The sequence below is a fragment of the Vicugna pacos genome, chromosome 5 (genome assembly GCF_048564905.1).
Source record: "Vicugna pacos chromosome 5, VicPac4, whole genome shotgun sequence".
Lineage (NCBI taxonomy): Eukaryota > Metazoa > Chordata > Mammalia > Artiodactyla > Camelidae > Vicugna > Vicugna pacos.
The window spans coordinates 7,201,253-7,215,224 of record NC_132991.1 but is presented as its reverse complement, the minus strand read 5'-3'; the positions used below and the strand labels follow the sequence as shown (position 1 = coordinate 7,215,224).

Genomic DNA, 13,972 nt, shown 5'->3' with positions numbered 1-13,972 from the left:
ATTTGTCTTTCTTGCATCTGACTTTTCAGTGATCAATAAGAATAGTCCAGTAATGGTGCAGCTGGTATGGCAGAAAAATTGCTGTAGCAAAGCCTTCAGGACAGAGCTAATGAGAGCATGTGGGAAAGGGAAGCAGGCTGAATTGGTGTTGAAGTTAATTTATTTCATTAGCTAGCACTAGACATAAATTGCAGCTAATGGAATTAATCATTTAAAATGGATTGTTCACTTAGAAGCTATAAAAATACCAACATTCCACTTGGTGCTATTTTTTTTCCTCTCTGCTGAATCAATCTGGTTTTAAAGGATTTGTTTGCATTTCAAGTCTAATGAGAACCGAGGGGTTTGTACGCTGTTTGGGAGCAAGAATGAGACAAGGAACCAGCTGGGGCAGGAGGATATCAATAAGCCAAAAGACTGAGCAGATCTGAAGGGGCAGTCGATGATTTCTACCTGGAGTAAGTGAACATGGCAGCATAAACACCTTTACAAAAAGTCTCCTGAAGACTTAATCCATTCTGAGCCAAGCTGAAAGCAGTGATTCTTAATCCTGGATATGCATTACAATCTCCTGGGAAACTTCTGAGATATCAATGCCCAGGACTGACCCTAATTTAATTAAGTCAGAATTCTTGAGAGCTAGTGCTGTACAACAAATATAACGACTCTGTATTAAAAAAAAAAATAAGATGGGATTTAAGCAGAAGTATATTAATTGAAGAAATATATATTTATATATTCCCTGAGTGGCATAAGGCAATGGGTTAGCAGGTATGGATTTAAAAAGGACTAGGTTCTCTTTAACAAGGCAATTGCTACCAGATTAGAGGTATAAAAATATATGCATGTGCTCCAAGGATTTAACTGTCAATTTGTGGTAGAAACGCTGTATTCCATAGACATTCAGAAGAAAAAGAAATGACTTTAGACCAGGTGAATTAGGGAACTCTGCTGAGAATCAGTAGGAGACAGGCCAGAATTTAAAAGACTATGTATCAGTAAGCTACTGCTGTGTAACAAACAGTTCCAGTCTTAACGACTTACCAACAGTCATTTATTATAGTTTTAAGAGTTTAAATCCACCTTGTTGACTTGCCCTTCTAGGTTGATCTTGATTGGTGTTGGTTTGGGCTCTGCTGTTAATGATCACAAATTGTTGTGGTCAAACAATCTAATTCAAAAATAAAGACACTCAACAATTCCCCTGCCAAGTGTGATGTGAAGTTATTTCACAAATGTTACTACAGTGAGATCCAGTTTTTTCAGTGGCCTAGACTATGGGGTATTTAATGAAATATTTCCGAGGAAAAGGGTTTCCTATATGTACATTTTTACAAACAATGAAGCTACTTCAGAGCAGTTGAGTGACTTCACCTGAGATCGTGTTTGGTCCTTTGAGACTCACACTCAAGATTCCTGGATTCCAGACTAATGCTCTTTCTCCTTTGCAATTACAGCTGGTCTCTGAGAAAAAGCATCATGTATTATCTTTTTCATACAAGAAATTAAATTTAGTCAACCTCAAATGCAAGAAGGACTTATTTCTAGGACAGAAAAGTTAAGAGAACCAGTGTCTCTTAAGAACTCACTGGGTGGCAGCCAAATATAAATCATCACCTTTTAAAATCTACCACAATCTTTTCAGTAAACATCTGACCATTTAACATGCAAAAAAATTGTCTCAAAGAGATGAATCCACCCATGCAGGATCACACAGTGGGAGACGGAGCTGTTGTTGGAGTCCAGGTCTCTATTCTTTCTAATCCAAGCTCCTGGACACTACAACTTCAAAATAAAATATATTATATCTGACTTGCTTTTAGCTAGAGAGAATAAGTGAATACTGGGTAAGGGTCACCATTGACGTTCAGGAGCTGTAAGGTCATGCAACAGCATTTTACTGATTGGTATGAGAGGTGCTGCTCTTCTTTGAATTAACCAAACCCTCTTTACAGAAATGGTATTAAATAAATTTCAATGCATATCAATAGTATCTATTCCTCATACAGTTTGTAAGGGAACGTATATGTCACACTATATGAAGTGGTGAGCACTGGGGTGGGCACATAGTAGGTGCTCAGTAAATTTCCACCACTCTTAAAATAAATGTTTCGTGAAAACACAGATGGGTAGTGAGTGAATAAATAAATGTTCTCGGAAACGAGGCACGCCATGGGAATCCAAGTGATGTTTTATAATATTACATCACCACTTGTTTTCTGCCCAAAGCTCAGATTCCATCCCCATCTGTATGGGAAACAATCGGAACAAAGCAGCATAACAGGAAGTCCCATGACAGTTGTGTGGCAGTGCTGTCTCTTCTTTGTAAGGTGAGTGGTAAAGCCTTGTGAGGAGCATTTGTGCCTTTGACAAGTGGGAGGCTGACGGCACGGAGACGTGGTTGACGGGTACAAAAGAGCAACCGGTGGGCAGGCACCAGCTGCTGTCAGTCTTGAGGCAGGTTTTAAAGAACTGAAAAGCTCTCTCTGAGAGTGAAGGACATGAAGCTCCCTCAGTGAAATCTGTTATCCTTTCTAAGGTAGGTTGTTTCCGACAGCTTTTTCTTTTTTTGCCCACCGCATGGGATTGTATTGGAAAAATATCCTTAGAAAACATAATTCAGCAGATTTTGATGGAAAACATTTCCCTTCGGTTATAAACATCTAAATAATCTGTTGTGAACATCAGAGGTTACTGAAATCTCCAATGTGACTGTAATATATTCTGTCCTGTAGAGCAGAGCATGTTTTCTGAAGCTTTATTGAAAAATGAGAGTCTCATAGAAAAGGTAGTTCAGATCATTTAACTCTTTTATGTTCTTTTATGATCCAATGAATTTTATTCATTTTAGCAACTTGTGCTGAACTCAGGATTAGGATTAAAATACTGAGTGTATGAATAAGGGTTAATAAAAAAATCCAGTATAGTTTTGCTTATGGAGTTACTGTCCCTGAAGTGAAATGATACAGCTCAGAGGTGGAGTTTGGGTAAACGAACTGATTTCCTTTCTGATTTGAGGGCCACAGAAATCAGACCAAGATGGCTTTATTGTTTACACTAAGGTTGATCAAAGTGACACACCTCCTTAGGGAATCTTTTCCTGAGACATTATTAATTCAGGTGCCCTTAGTTGTGTAACCGTATCTCTAGGCCATGGTATAATCGGAGAAAAATTAAAACCAATCTGTAGACCATAGCAAATGTCTCTCAGATATTTTAATTTCCATTGGTTGGGTTAACTAGAGAACATACATATAAAGATGAAGTACCTCTGAAATGAGCCACAAACTATTTCAATGATCTCAACTGTAGTGAAATTTCACAAGTTGGGTAGGTACTGGTCAAAAGGAAAGTTCAGGCTCTCTGTCAGACTAAATGCGTAATCTGAGTTAAGATGCTTTATGGATACAGACGTGCATACAAATCCCGCTTGTGCCCCGGGGGACTCCTCTGTTTGTCTCCACTGGATAATGACATCACACAGGAAGAGGGCCTGTGATAGGTGCTGCGGCTCTTCACAGCCCAGAGGAACACGGTGTGACTGGAAAAGTCACCCTGAGGTTGGAGTGAAGAAGGGAGAATACAAGACCAGAGGTAGGGAGGCTGCTAAGAATGCCGTTGAAATGATCTATCAAGAAAGAATCCATACCTGGATGGTGATGGTCACCTCTGACGTGGAGAGGGGTAAACAGATTGAGAAACCTGACAAAGTGGAGTAACCGGGGTTCTTGATGCCCCGACGTGGAAAGAGAGGGTGGAATTCAACGATAGTCAGGGACCAGTTTTTTTCCCCGAAGTTATTAAACAAGATAAGGAGGATGGAAGAAGAAAAGGGGTGATGAGAAAGATGACATTGGTTTTTCATAAATTGAAATATGAAATGCTGGGAGGCACACTGCCAGTAAATCCTGATAAAGTGATTTCAGTCTCGATGATTATGACTGGTGCCGGCTCACTGCAAGGCGGAGGCAGGTCAGGCAGACTCTGGGGCTGTTCTCACCCAGTTGCAGGAGAACCAGGTCCTGGGGTGAGTGCTGGTCCTGGTGGGCAGAGCTGGTTCCTGGAGCCTGGCTGAAGGGTCCAGAAATCCCAGAGCTCATTTCAGATCATTGGTTGGGGGGTACGGGGGTTGGTTCCTGGCACAGTTGGGGATGAGATCCGAGGGGTCCCAGAGTTAGTGTTGGCCTGCTAGTGGGCAAAGCCAGGGCCCAGCTGGTCCCAGAACAGGGTCTGGCCTGCCATGGGTGGGCTGTGTCCACCAGCTGTGGGATTGTAGGTTTCTGTGTCTGATGTCAGCCCACTGGTGCGTGGAGCTGGGTCTTGGTCCTCTGGTGGGCAGAACATGTCTAGGGCCGTGTCTAGAGATGGCTCAGGAAGTCTTTAGGCCTCCTGTCTGCTGATGGATGGGGCTGTGTCCTGCCCAGTTAGTTGTTCGGCCTGAGGCATCCCAGCTTTGGTGCTCACAGGCTGTTGGGTGGGGCCTAGTGTTGGCATTAATGGTGCAATTTAAATGTAGAGAAATTCTTCAGAAAGAGTGCGGACATAATTGGCTTCAGGTGGCAAGCAGGTTAAAAGGAGGGAAGCAGGTCAGGCGCGTTCAAGGGTAAACTCGGAAAAGCATGGTCCCCTGCTTCCTCCAGTAGAAGACACATGGACCATGGGACCAGGTTGACCCACTGAACTCTTCTTCAGAGTACATCAGAAATACAGATTGTATTTGTAGGTGCAGCCAGTTTTTCAATTTTGGCAACTAATTCATTAAAAATACTGAATAAGCTGAAGAAAAGCTGTCTGTGAGCTGAACTCAGCCCAAAGGATGATCAGTTTGTGACTTTTCTTACAGAAAGGAGTCCTTCATGTTGGTATATCATGTTCTTCCCCAGTTTTTTTCTTTTTCTTTTTTTCTTTTCTCAGAAGCTTCCTTTAGCTTTGCTCTGATGAAAATGTGCCAGAAGGGTTTCCCAGCCACTTATAAACATTTGAAGAAACTTTTCCCTCTGTAGCCTGAATTTTTATGGCCAGTGCATATACAAGGTTGATATCAGTAGACATTCCACCTTTAGATCAGCACATTGAGGACGGGGTGTTAGTTCATTAATACTGTATACAAAACACCCAAACCAAACTTTACAGTACTTGTGGGTTCATGATGAGATAATTAGCCATTTCTTCACTTCCCACTGAGCAGGATTGAGGATTAGCTTCTGTCGGTAGATTACACATTAGAGAGAAAAATGTCAAATAGCAACGTAAAACAGGGTGCTAAGTCTTCCCACACAAGCATCCACGGAGCACTAATGAGCTAGCTTTCCTGTCACATTCACAACTAGCAGGAGGTAAACTAGGAATAAGTGAGAGAAGTTTACAGTTGGAGGAAATTTATTTTACTTCTAAATAGATGGTTAAAAAAAAAAGTGGGTCAGTTGGTTCTTACAGAAGCAACTTTAGTTCAATGGGAGAAAATTGATTGAATTTGGAAATAACCCTTGGAAAGTTAGCCTCCCTTATTTTGCATGTGCATTTTTCAAAAATCTCTTAATTTGAAATAAACACGTTTTTTTTTTCCCCCTGGAGAAATCTATCTGTGTGGTCCTCACTCCACACATCGTCTCCATGTAATGAGGTCTCTATCCAGGATCGCAGCCGCTGTTTCACTGTCTGCTCACCTCTTGGTCCTTCTCTCCTCTTTGTCCCACCAGCATTTTGTCCCTGCGTTTGGAGTCTGATGCTTGGAGGGGCAGGCACACGAGGCAGGGAGGCAGAATCACGGGAGGGGCCGGTGCACAGGCCCTGCTTTATGACGATGTCCAGGACTCCTCCAGCTGGCCCAACTGGTAGGGGGGAAGGAAGGGTGATGGGATGTGACGGTCCACACTCACCATTCTCCATTTCCCATCCACCAACATCTACTCGGGGGGACCCCCCTCTCTCCCTCCCTGTGGTTCTGGCCTGTGTCACCTCCCTACGCTGACAGCTGGGGAACCAGATCCCATTCAAGTCCACAGTGGTAGGAGGAGCCAGAGCTTCTCGGCGCCATGGTCTCCATGACAACAGACCACGGCTAAGGCAAAGCAGGAGTCCAAGAGGATCTGAGGAGGCACGGGGCAGTTATGTCATTTAAATAAAAGAGTTTAAACATCAGAATTTTGAAATGAAGGCAACGTTTGACATTCGGTCCTGGTAGGAGGCCATGATCATAATAGGTCTACATTCTCAAATAAAAACAGCACTTATTTTTGCTAGCAGAATTGACTTGGGGCAAGTGTTTCCCCTTTCATGAGTTATTTTTGAGCACAATAACATATACACCATTCTTTTAGTAAAATATTCTCAATGCTTTCCACAATTCCTTTAATTCATTACTCACATTTATCTCAGAACTCCTGACACCACTGTTTTCTGCACCATGCTTCACAATGAAATGGGAGATTTTTTTTTAAAAAGACAAATGTAAGATTCTAGGACTCCCTTTTCCAATAGGAATATAATTTGAAGAAAAATTAAAGCCACATATAATTTTAAAAAATATTTTTAGTAAACACTTAGGAAAAGTAAAAGGCAAAAAAAAACTAATTTTAGTAATATATTTTATTTAATTCAATATAGCAAAAATGGAATCATTTCAATATGTAATCAATATGAAAAAAATATTATTGATTAAAAGAATGAGAAGACAAGCCACAGACTAGGGAGAATATTTGCAAAAGAAACATCTTTTAAAGCACTGTTATCCAAAATATAGAAAGAACTCTTAAAGGTCAACAATAAGAAAATGAACAATTCAATTAAAAATAGACCAAAGACCCGAAAGACTCCTCAACCAAAGGAGTTATACAGATGGCAAGTTAAATGCATGAAGAGATGCTCTATTTATCTTATGTTACTAGAGAATTGCAAGTTAAAACGAGATAGCAGTCCACGCATTAAAACGGCTAAAATCCAAGACAACGACAACACCAAATCCTGGTGAGGATGTGGAGCAACAGGAACTCTCACTCCTTTTTGGTCGAAATGCAAAATGGTACAGTTAGTTTGGAAGACAGTTTGACAGTTTCTTCGAAAACTTAACACACGCTTATCTTGTGACCCTCAGATATCACACTCCTTGGTATTCACTCCAATAGACTGAAAAATTTGTCCAAACAAAAACCTGCACGCAGATGTTTATGGCAGCTTGATACTCAATTGCCAAAACTTGGAAGCAACTAAGGTATCCTTCAGTAGGTGAATGGATAACTAAACTGCAGTCTAGACAAAGGAATATTATTTAGCACTAAAAAGAAGTGAGCTGTCAAGCCATGAAGACATGGAGGAATGTTTAATGTATTTTGCTAAGTGAAAGAAGCCAGTCTGAAAAACAATTTACTATATGATTTCAACAATAGGACACTCTGGAAAAGGCGAAACTGGAGACAGTAAGAAGGTCAGTGGTTGCCAGGGGCCAGTGGGTAGGAAAGGATAAAAATGTGGAGCAAAGAGGACTTTTTAGGTCAGTGAAATTATCCTGGGTTATATTCTTATGGTGGATAAATGTCACTGTACATTTGCTCAAATCCATAGGATGTACAACACCGGAAGTCTAGCCTAATGTAAACTCTGGACTTTGGGTGATAATGACATGTCAAATGTAGGTTCATCAATTGCAACAAATGTGTCACTCTGGAGGGGATGTAATGAGCAGGGGTATGCATGTGTGGGGGCAGGGGTGTATAGAAAATTTCTGTACCTGCCTCTTAGTGTTGCTGTGAACCTAAATCTTCTCTAAAAAGATAAAGTTTGCTAATCAAAACATTGACCTTTTTTTTTACATTTTTAATAAGATCTTTGAAATTCAACCTGTTTTAACCCTTACAGCACATCTCCGTATGGACCCGTCACAATTCAAGTGACCCATAGTCACACTACTACCCCGTGGGACTGTGCAACTCCAAGAGATGTGAAGGACAGGCTTGCAATCAACCTGGGGGGAGTGCTTTGGAGTGAAATGATGGTTCTCCACCTTGAGGATGCTTCAGAATCACTTGTAAAGCTTATTCAAACACGAATCACTGGACCCCACAGGGGGAGGTTCCGATTCAAACAGGTCTAGAGTAAGGCCCCCGATTTCTGTTTCTAACAAGTTCCCAGGTGATGCTAGTGCTGTTAGTCTGGGAACCACTAAGGGTCACTGGTAGAGATGAAGCTCTGGGAAATCAGCTTTGTGATTTTTAAGCAATGAAAGGAACAGACAGCTGTTACACATGACATAGATATTTCGTCCACGGCACCAGCGATCAGTGCTATGGCAGGAAAGACAGGGGATGAAATTGTACTCAGAATGACAATTCTATTCCTCAGTCAAACGGCACAGAAGAATCTCTGTGGACTTGTTAACCACTGGTAAGTGGAGATGCAGGCATACGGATGTGATACACACAGATGTAGCAGAGCTAATTTGCATAACTTGTGCATCACAGTAAGAGAGACTTGTTTGCATTCCCTTTCACTAAAGGGAACACCTAGGCATAATTTGAATAAACCATCACTTTGAAACCAGAGAATGTATATATACACAAGCACAATTCAGTTCCTTTTAAATTGACTATAAACTCCCATTTGGCTGTAAATCTCTCTTCAGATGGAACGTTTCTCATATTTACTGTTGTCTTCCCAGTTTTTAACATCTTTGTATACAGTTGGTATCTAATACAGAGATGCACGAGTGGACATTTTTACTTGCTTCGTCTAGTTTTGTGAATTTGGTCTCTGGATCTTCTTTTTAAATACAGCGTAACAGTCAGGAGAGTATGCGAGTGCACAAAAATAGACCCTTCTTTAGTCCTATGCTCATTTCTGAAAGAATTAGGAATATAATGCTTCTCAGGGTAAAAATACAAATGCCAATCACGCTTGTAATTCTGGATGGCCCGATTATAGATAGCCCATTTCCAAATCTCCTCTCACTCACTGGGAGCCTGGAGCTGAATCACAAATTACCTGATGCTTTAGATTCACACTTCACAGCATGACAGCGTAACAGACTGTAAGAAGAGATGCTACACGTGGATCTTCCAATGATAAAAATATATCTAGTGAGGCAAGAAGGGAACTTATGAATCTAACATTTTCTTAGAATTGGGCTCACAAATAAAGATCAGAAAATTTTAGTCAAGTGGAAACTAATATAGAGTTGTTACTATCTGGCATCTATACTTTTTATTTTTCAAATGATCTAATTATATTGCTAATACGAGGTTCTAGGATTCTAACATTTATAAATCAGCTGTGGAGTTCACTTCATTCCTGCACCATCATGTCACATATACGGTTAATCCACGATATTGTTTGGAGGTTGACGTTAAGAATGCTCACATCCTGATCTTCAAGTCTATGCCAGGCACTATTTATTTCTTTATTTTTTTCTAGCTTTATTGAAACATGGTTGATACTTAACACTGCATAAATTTAAGATGTAGGTGTTTGGAAAGATGATTGGATAAAGGAGTTGTGGTATATTTATACAATGGAATACTACTCAGCCATAAAAAATAAACTAATGCCATTTGCAGCAACATGGATGAATCTGGAGATGATCATACTAAGTGATCTAAGTCAGAAAGAGAAAGACAAATATCACATGATATCATTCATATGTGGAATCTAAAAAAAAAGACATAAATGAACTTATTTACAGAGCAGAAACAGACTCACAGACATAAAGACAAATTTATGGTTACCAGGTGGGAAAGAGGGTGGAGGGATAAATTAGGAGTTTGGGATTAACATATACACACTATTATATATAAATAGATAAACAACAAGGTCCTACTGTACAGCAGAGGGAACTATATTCAATATTCAATACCTTGTAATAGCCTAAAATAAAAAAGAATGTGAAAAGGAATATATATGTACACATGTATAACTGAATCACTACGCTGTACACCAGAAATTAACACAACACTGTAAGCCAACTATACTTCAATAAATAAAAAAAAAAGCTGTACGTGTTGACTTGTTACACTTACATTACAAATTGATTACCACCACAGCATTAGTTAACATTTCTACCCCTTCACATAATTACCATTTCATTTTTGTAGTGAGAACATTTAAGATCTATTCCCTTAGCAGCTTTCAAGTATATAATATGGTATTATTAGCTATAATCACCATAGGGAACATTAAATACCCAGGACTTATTTTATAATTGGAGATTTGTCCCCTTTGACCAATATCTCCTCATTTCCCTTAATCCCCAGCTCCTGGTAACCACCACTCTACTCTCTCTATTTAATTTTTGTCCAGATTCCACTTATAAGTAATATAAACGTCTTTCTCTTTCTCTGTCTGGCTTATTTCACTTAGCAGAACACCCTAAATGTCCACCCACGTTGTCACAAATGGCAGGATTCCCTTCTTTCTCATGGCTGGTGGTTGAATATATATATAATCTTGTTTACATATATCATGTCTTCCTTATTTATTCATCTGTTGACAAATACTTAGGTTGTTTCCGTATCTTGGCTATTAGAAATACTTCTGCAGTGAACAAAGGACTGCAGATATCTCTTCAAGATCTTATTTTCATGCCCTTTATATATACGCCAAGAAGTGGGATTGCTGTGTCATATGGTAGTTCTACTTTTAATTTTGGGGGGAACCTCCACACTGTTTTCCACAGTGGTTGCACCAACTTACATTCCCACCAACAGTGCATGAGGGTTCCCTTTTCCCCACACCCTCTCCAGCATTTGCTCTCTCTTGTCTTTTTCATGACAGTCATCCTAACAGACGTGAGACAGCATCTCCCCATGCTTCTGAGTTGCATTTCCCTGACAATTAGTGATGCTCAGCACGTATTCATGTACCTGTTGGCCATCTGTATGTCCTCACTGGAAAAATGTCTACTCTACTCCTCTGCCCGTTTTTTAAACAGGCTGTTTTTGTGTTTTGTCTGTTTTGCTGTCAATCTCTATGGACTTTTTATGTATTTTTATATCAACCCCTTACAGGCATACAATTTGCAAAAATTTTCTCCCATTCCATAGGTTGCCTTTTCATTTTATTGATTGTTTCTTTTGCTGTGCAGAACTTTTAGTTTGATGTGGTCCCACTTACTAATTTTTGCTTTTCTTGCCTGAGTTTTTGGTGTCGTATGCAAAAAGTTGTTGCCGAGACAAATATTAAGGAAAATTTCCTCTTTATTTTCCTCTAGTAATCTTTCAATTGTAGGTCTATTTATAAATAAGTCTTTACTCAATTTTGAGTCAATTTTTATAAGTGGTATAAAATAGGGGTCCAATTTTATCCTTTTGCACATGGTTATCCAGTTTTCCCAACACCATGTATTGAAGAGACTACCTTTTCCCCATTGGTAGACTTGGCTGCCTTGTCAAATATTAGCTGAACCAAAAACTTTTTAGCTATGCAGATACTTGTCATAACCACCTTACGAGGTAGAAATGATCACTTACTCCCATTTGATATGAAACATATGAAGCCCGATGAATTCAAGCAATTTGCCCAAAGTGGTGCAGAGAATGAATAATTGGTCAGATCGGCTTTGGGAGATTCCTCTGACCGGACAGCATGCCCTCCCCACTGCTGAGCTATGCTAGTGGGGCAGGAGATGGCAGGCCTTGGGCAAACGTCTGCCATCAGGGAAAAGACTTCCTGCAGATAAACACACCTGAGTCATACAAATGCACAACTAAATAGGTCCTAAAGCAAGCAAACCCTGGGTGACAACACCAAGCACCTCTCTTCCCTCGACCCTTTAACTGGAAAGGGTATTTTTAAACACACTGGGGCTTTGAGAGCTGGAGCCAGTCTGAGCAAGCTGATACCTCAGAGATTTGTGCTGGCGGAGGTGAGCACGGTGGTTGTACCATGGAGATTTTCACATTGTCCATACAGCCGTTTCCTTTCCAAAAACCACGGGGAGGGTGATTTTTGCGACAGCGTCTGCTATGGTAGAGGGTGAGGAATCCCAGTGGCTCTATGTTGACAGTTTTGGGGATCACAGTACAATCTTTGCTTCCTCCATCTTAAGCCTCTGGAAAGGTTTTTATCTTGAGAGCTAGTGAATTAAAAGAATGAGGTTATTTTGTTCAGATAAGATAAAAGACAAAGGAAAAGAAATGTGTCCCCGAGGAATTAATTTTACTATTTTTTTCTCTCCTGCTTTTGCCATGAAACCTACACCACGATCTTCACCCTAACGTACCTTCTCAACTTAGTTTTTCTAAGTGTTCGGGCCTCAGGGAATAGTGGCTACCCCCTGTCATCATTACACTTTTTTATTTCCTCCCCAAGAACACAGCTAGCTTTCTGGAGACACTATCACCGCAGAGCTGTATCTCTTAAAAACATTCACCGTGCTCCTCAGAGAAAATCATTTATTCAGCCTGAAAGTTATACATCAAGATCTCGCCTCTGCCCTGCCATCAGGACAATTTTCACTCACTTATACTTGATGTCAGGTCACACATTTAGGAAGCCAGTTGAGCTACAGCTCAAAAACCTGGCCTTGATTTTCCTTGGTGAGAAAGATGATATGAAAGCACGTTAAGTTGAAATGTTTGGAGCAATAAGTGACTCATTTGAAATCATCAGTAGAGGATGTAAAGACATCAGGATATGTTTCCACCCAGTTTAATTTATGCTCCTAGTCACATCAAGAACATGGCATTATCTTTCCTTCTCCTTAGCGAAGCCCAGCTCATGCTCAGAAAGAGATTAAAAGCTAAAGGATTTACACTTGTACAGTCCAGGTCTTTTAATGTTATGATTAGGGAAATTAATGCAATTCTTTACTCTAAGGCTCCAGGAAAGGCATTAGATTAAAATGAATGCAAAGCATATGTCAATCTAATTCTCTCTCCCTCTTTTTTTTTTTTTTTTTACCGAAGTGTAGTCAGTTTGCAATGTTGTGTCAACTTCTGGTGTACAGCACAATGTTTCAGTCATACATATACACACATATATTCCTTTTCATATTCTTTTTCATTATAGGTAACTACAAGATATTGAATATAGTTCCCTATGCTAGACAATAGAAAATTGGTGTTTATCTATTTTATATATAGTAGTTAGTATCTGCAAATCTCAAACTCCCAATTTATCCCTTCCCATCCCCTTTCCCTGCTGGTAACCATGAGTTTATTTTCTATGTCTGTGAGTCTGTTTCTGTTTTGTAAATAAGTTCATTTGTCTTATTATTTTTTTTTTAGATTCAACATATAAGTGATATCATATGGTATTTTTCTTTCTCTTTTTGGTTTACTTCACTTAGAATGACAATTCCCAGGTCCATGCATGTTGCTGCAAATGGCATTACTTTATTATTTTTCATGGCAGAGTAGTATTCCATTGTATAAATATACCACTACTTCTTTATCCAGTCATCTGTCAATGGACATTTAGGTTGTTTACATGGCTTGGCTATTGTAAATAGCACTGCTATGAACATTGGAGTACACTTCCTCCTTTTTATTCAACATAGTTTTGAATAAGAATTTTCTCTGGGTATATGTGCAGGAGTGGGATTGTTGGGTCGTGTGGTAAGTCTATTTTTAGTTTTTGAGGAATCTCCATACTGTTTTCCATAATGGCTGCACCAAACTACATTCCCACCAGCAGTGTGGGAGGGTCCCTTTTTCTTCACATCCTCTCCAGTGTTTATCATTTGTGGGCTTTTTAATGGTGGCCATTCTGACTGGTATGAGGTATCAATCTAATTTTAAGGTTGATATCGGGAGCCAGTGAAACCCCACATCTTCAAATTGGTTCAAAGAATTTCACCATAATGGCTATATTGCCATTTTGATGAGTTACAGATAAACACTAAAAACTAATGATGGGCAAACAGATTTTTAAAAATCAGTTGCAGTATCTGATTTGTTATGTTCCTAGTCATTAGCAATGTCATTTGGCCATAGTACAGAAGTCTGTTCATTCACTAATTTGTCAACTGTCTATTATGTGTTAG

General features: G+C 39.7%; 1 long non-coding RNA gene across 1 annotated transcript; it reads right to left on the bottom strand.

Moving 5' to 3' along the window:
- Nucleotides 1-2,175: 2,175 nt before the first annotated feature.
- LOC140696563 (uncharacterized) lies at nucleotides 2,176-5,763 on the bottom strand. The gene is made up of 2 exons (XR_012073034.1): nucleotides 5,667-5,763; nucleotides 2,176-5,204 (listed from the first exon to the last, which is right to left on the bottom strand). It is a non-coding gene; the product is annotated as an uncharacterized lncRNA (long non-coding RNA).
- Between the last annotated feature and the right edge of the window lie 8,209 nt (nucleotides 5,764-13,972).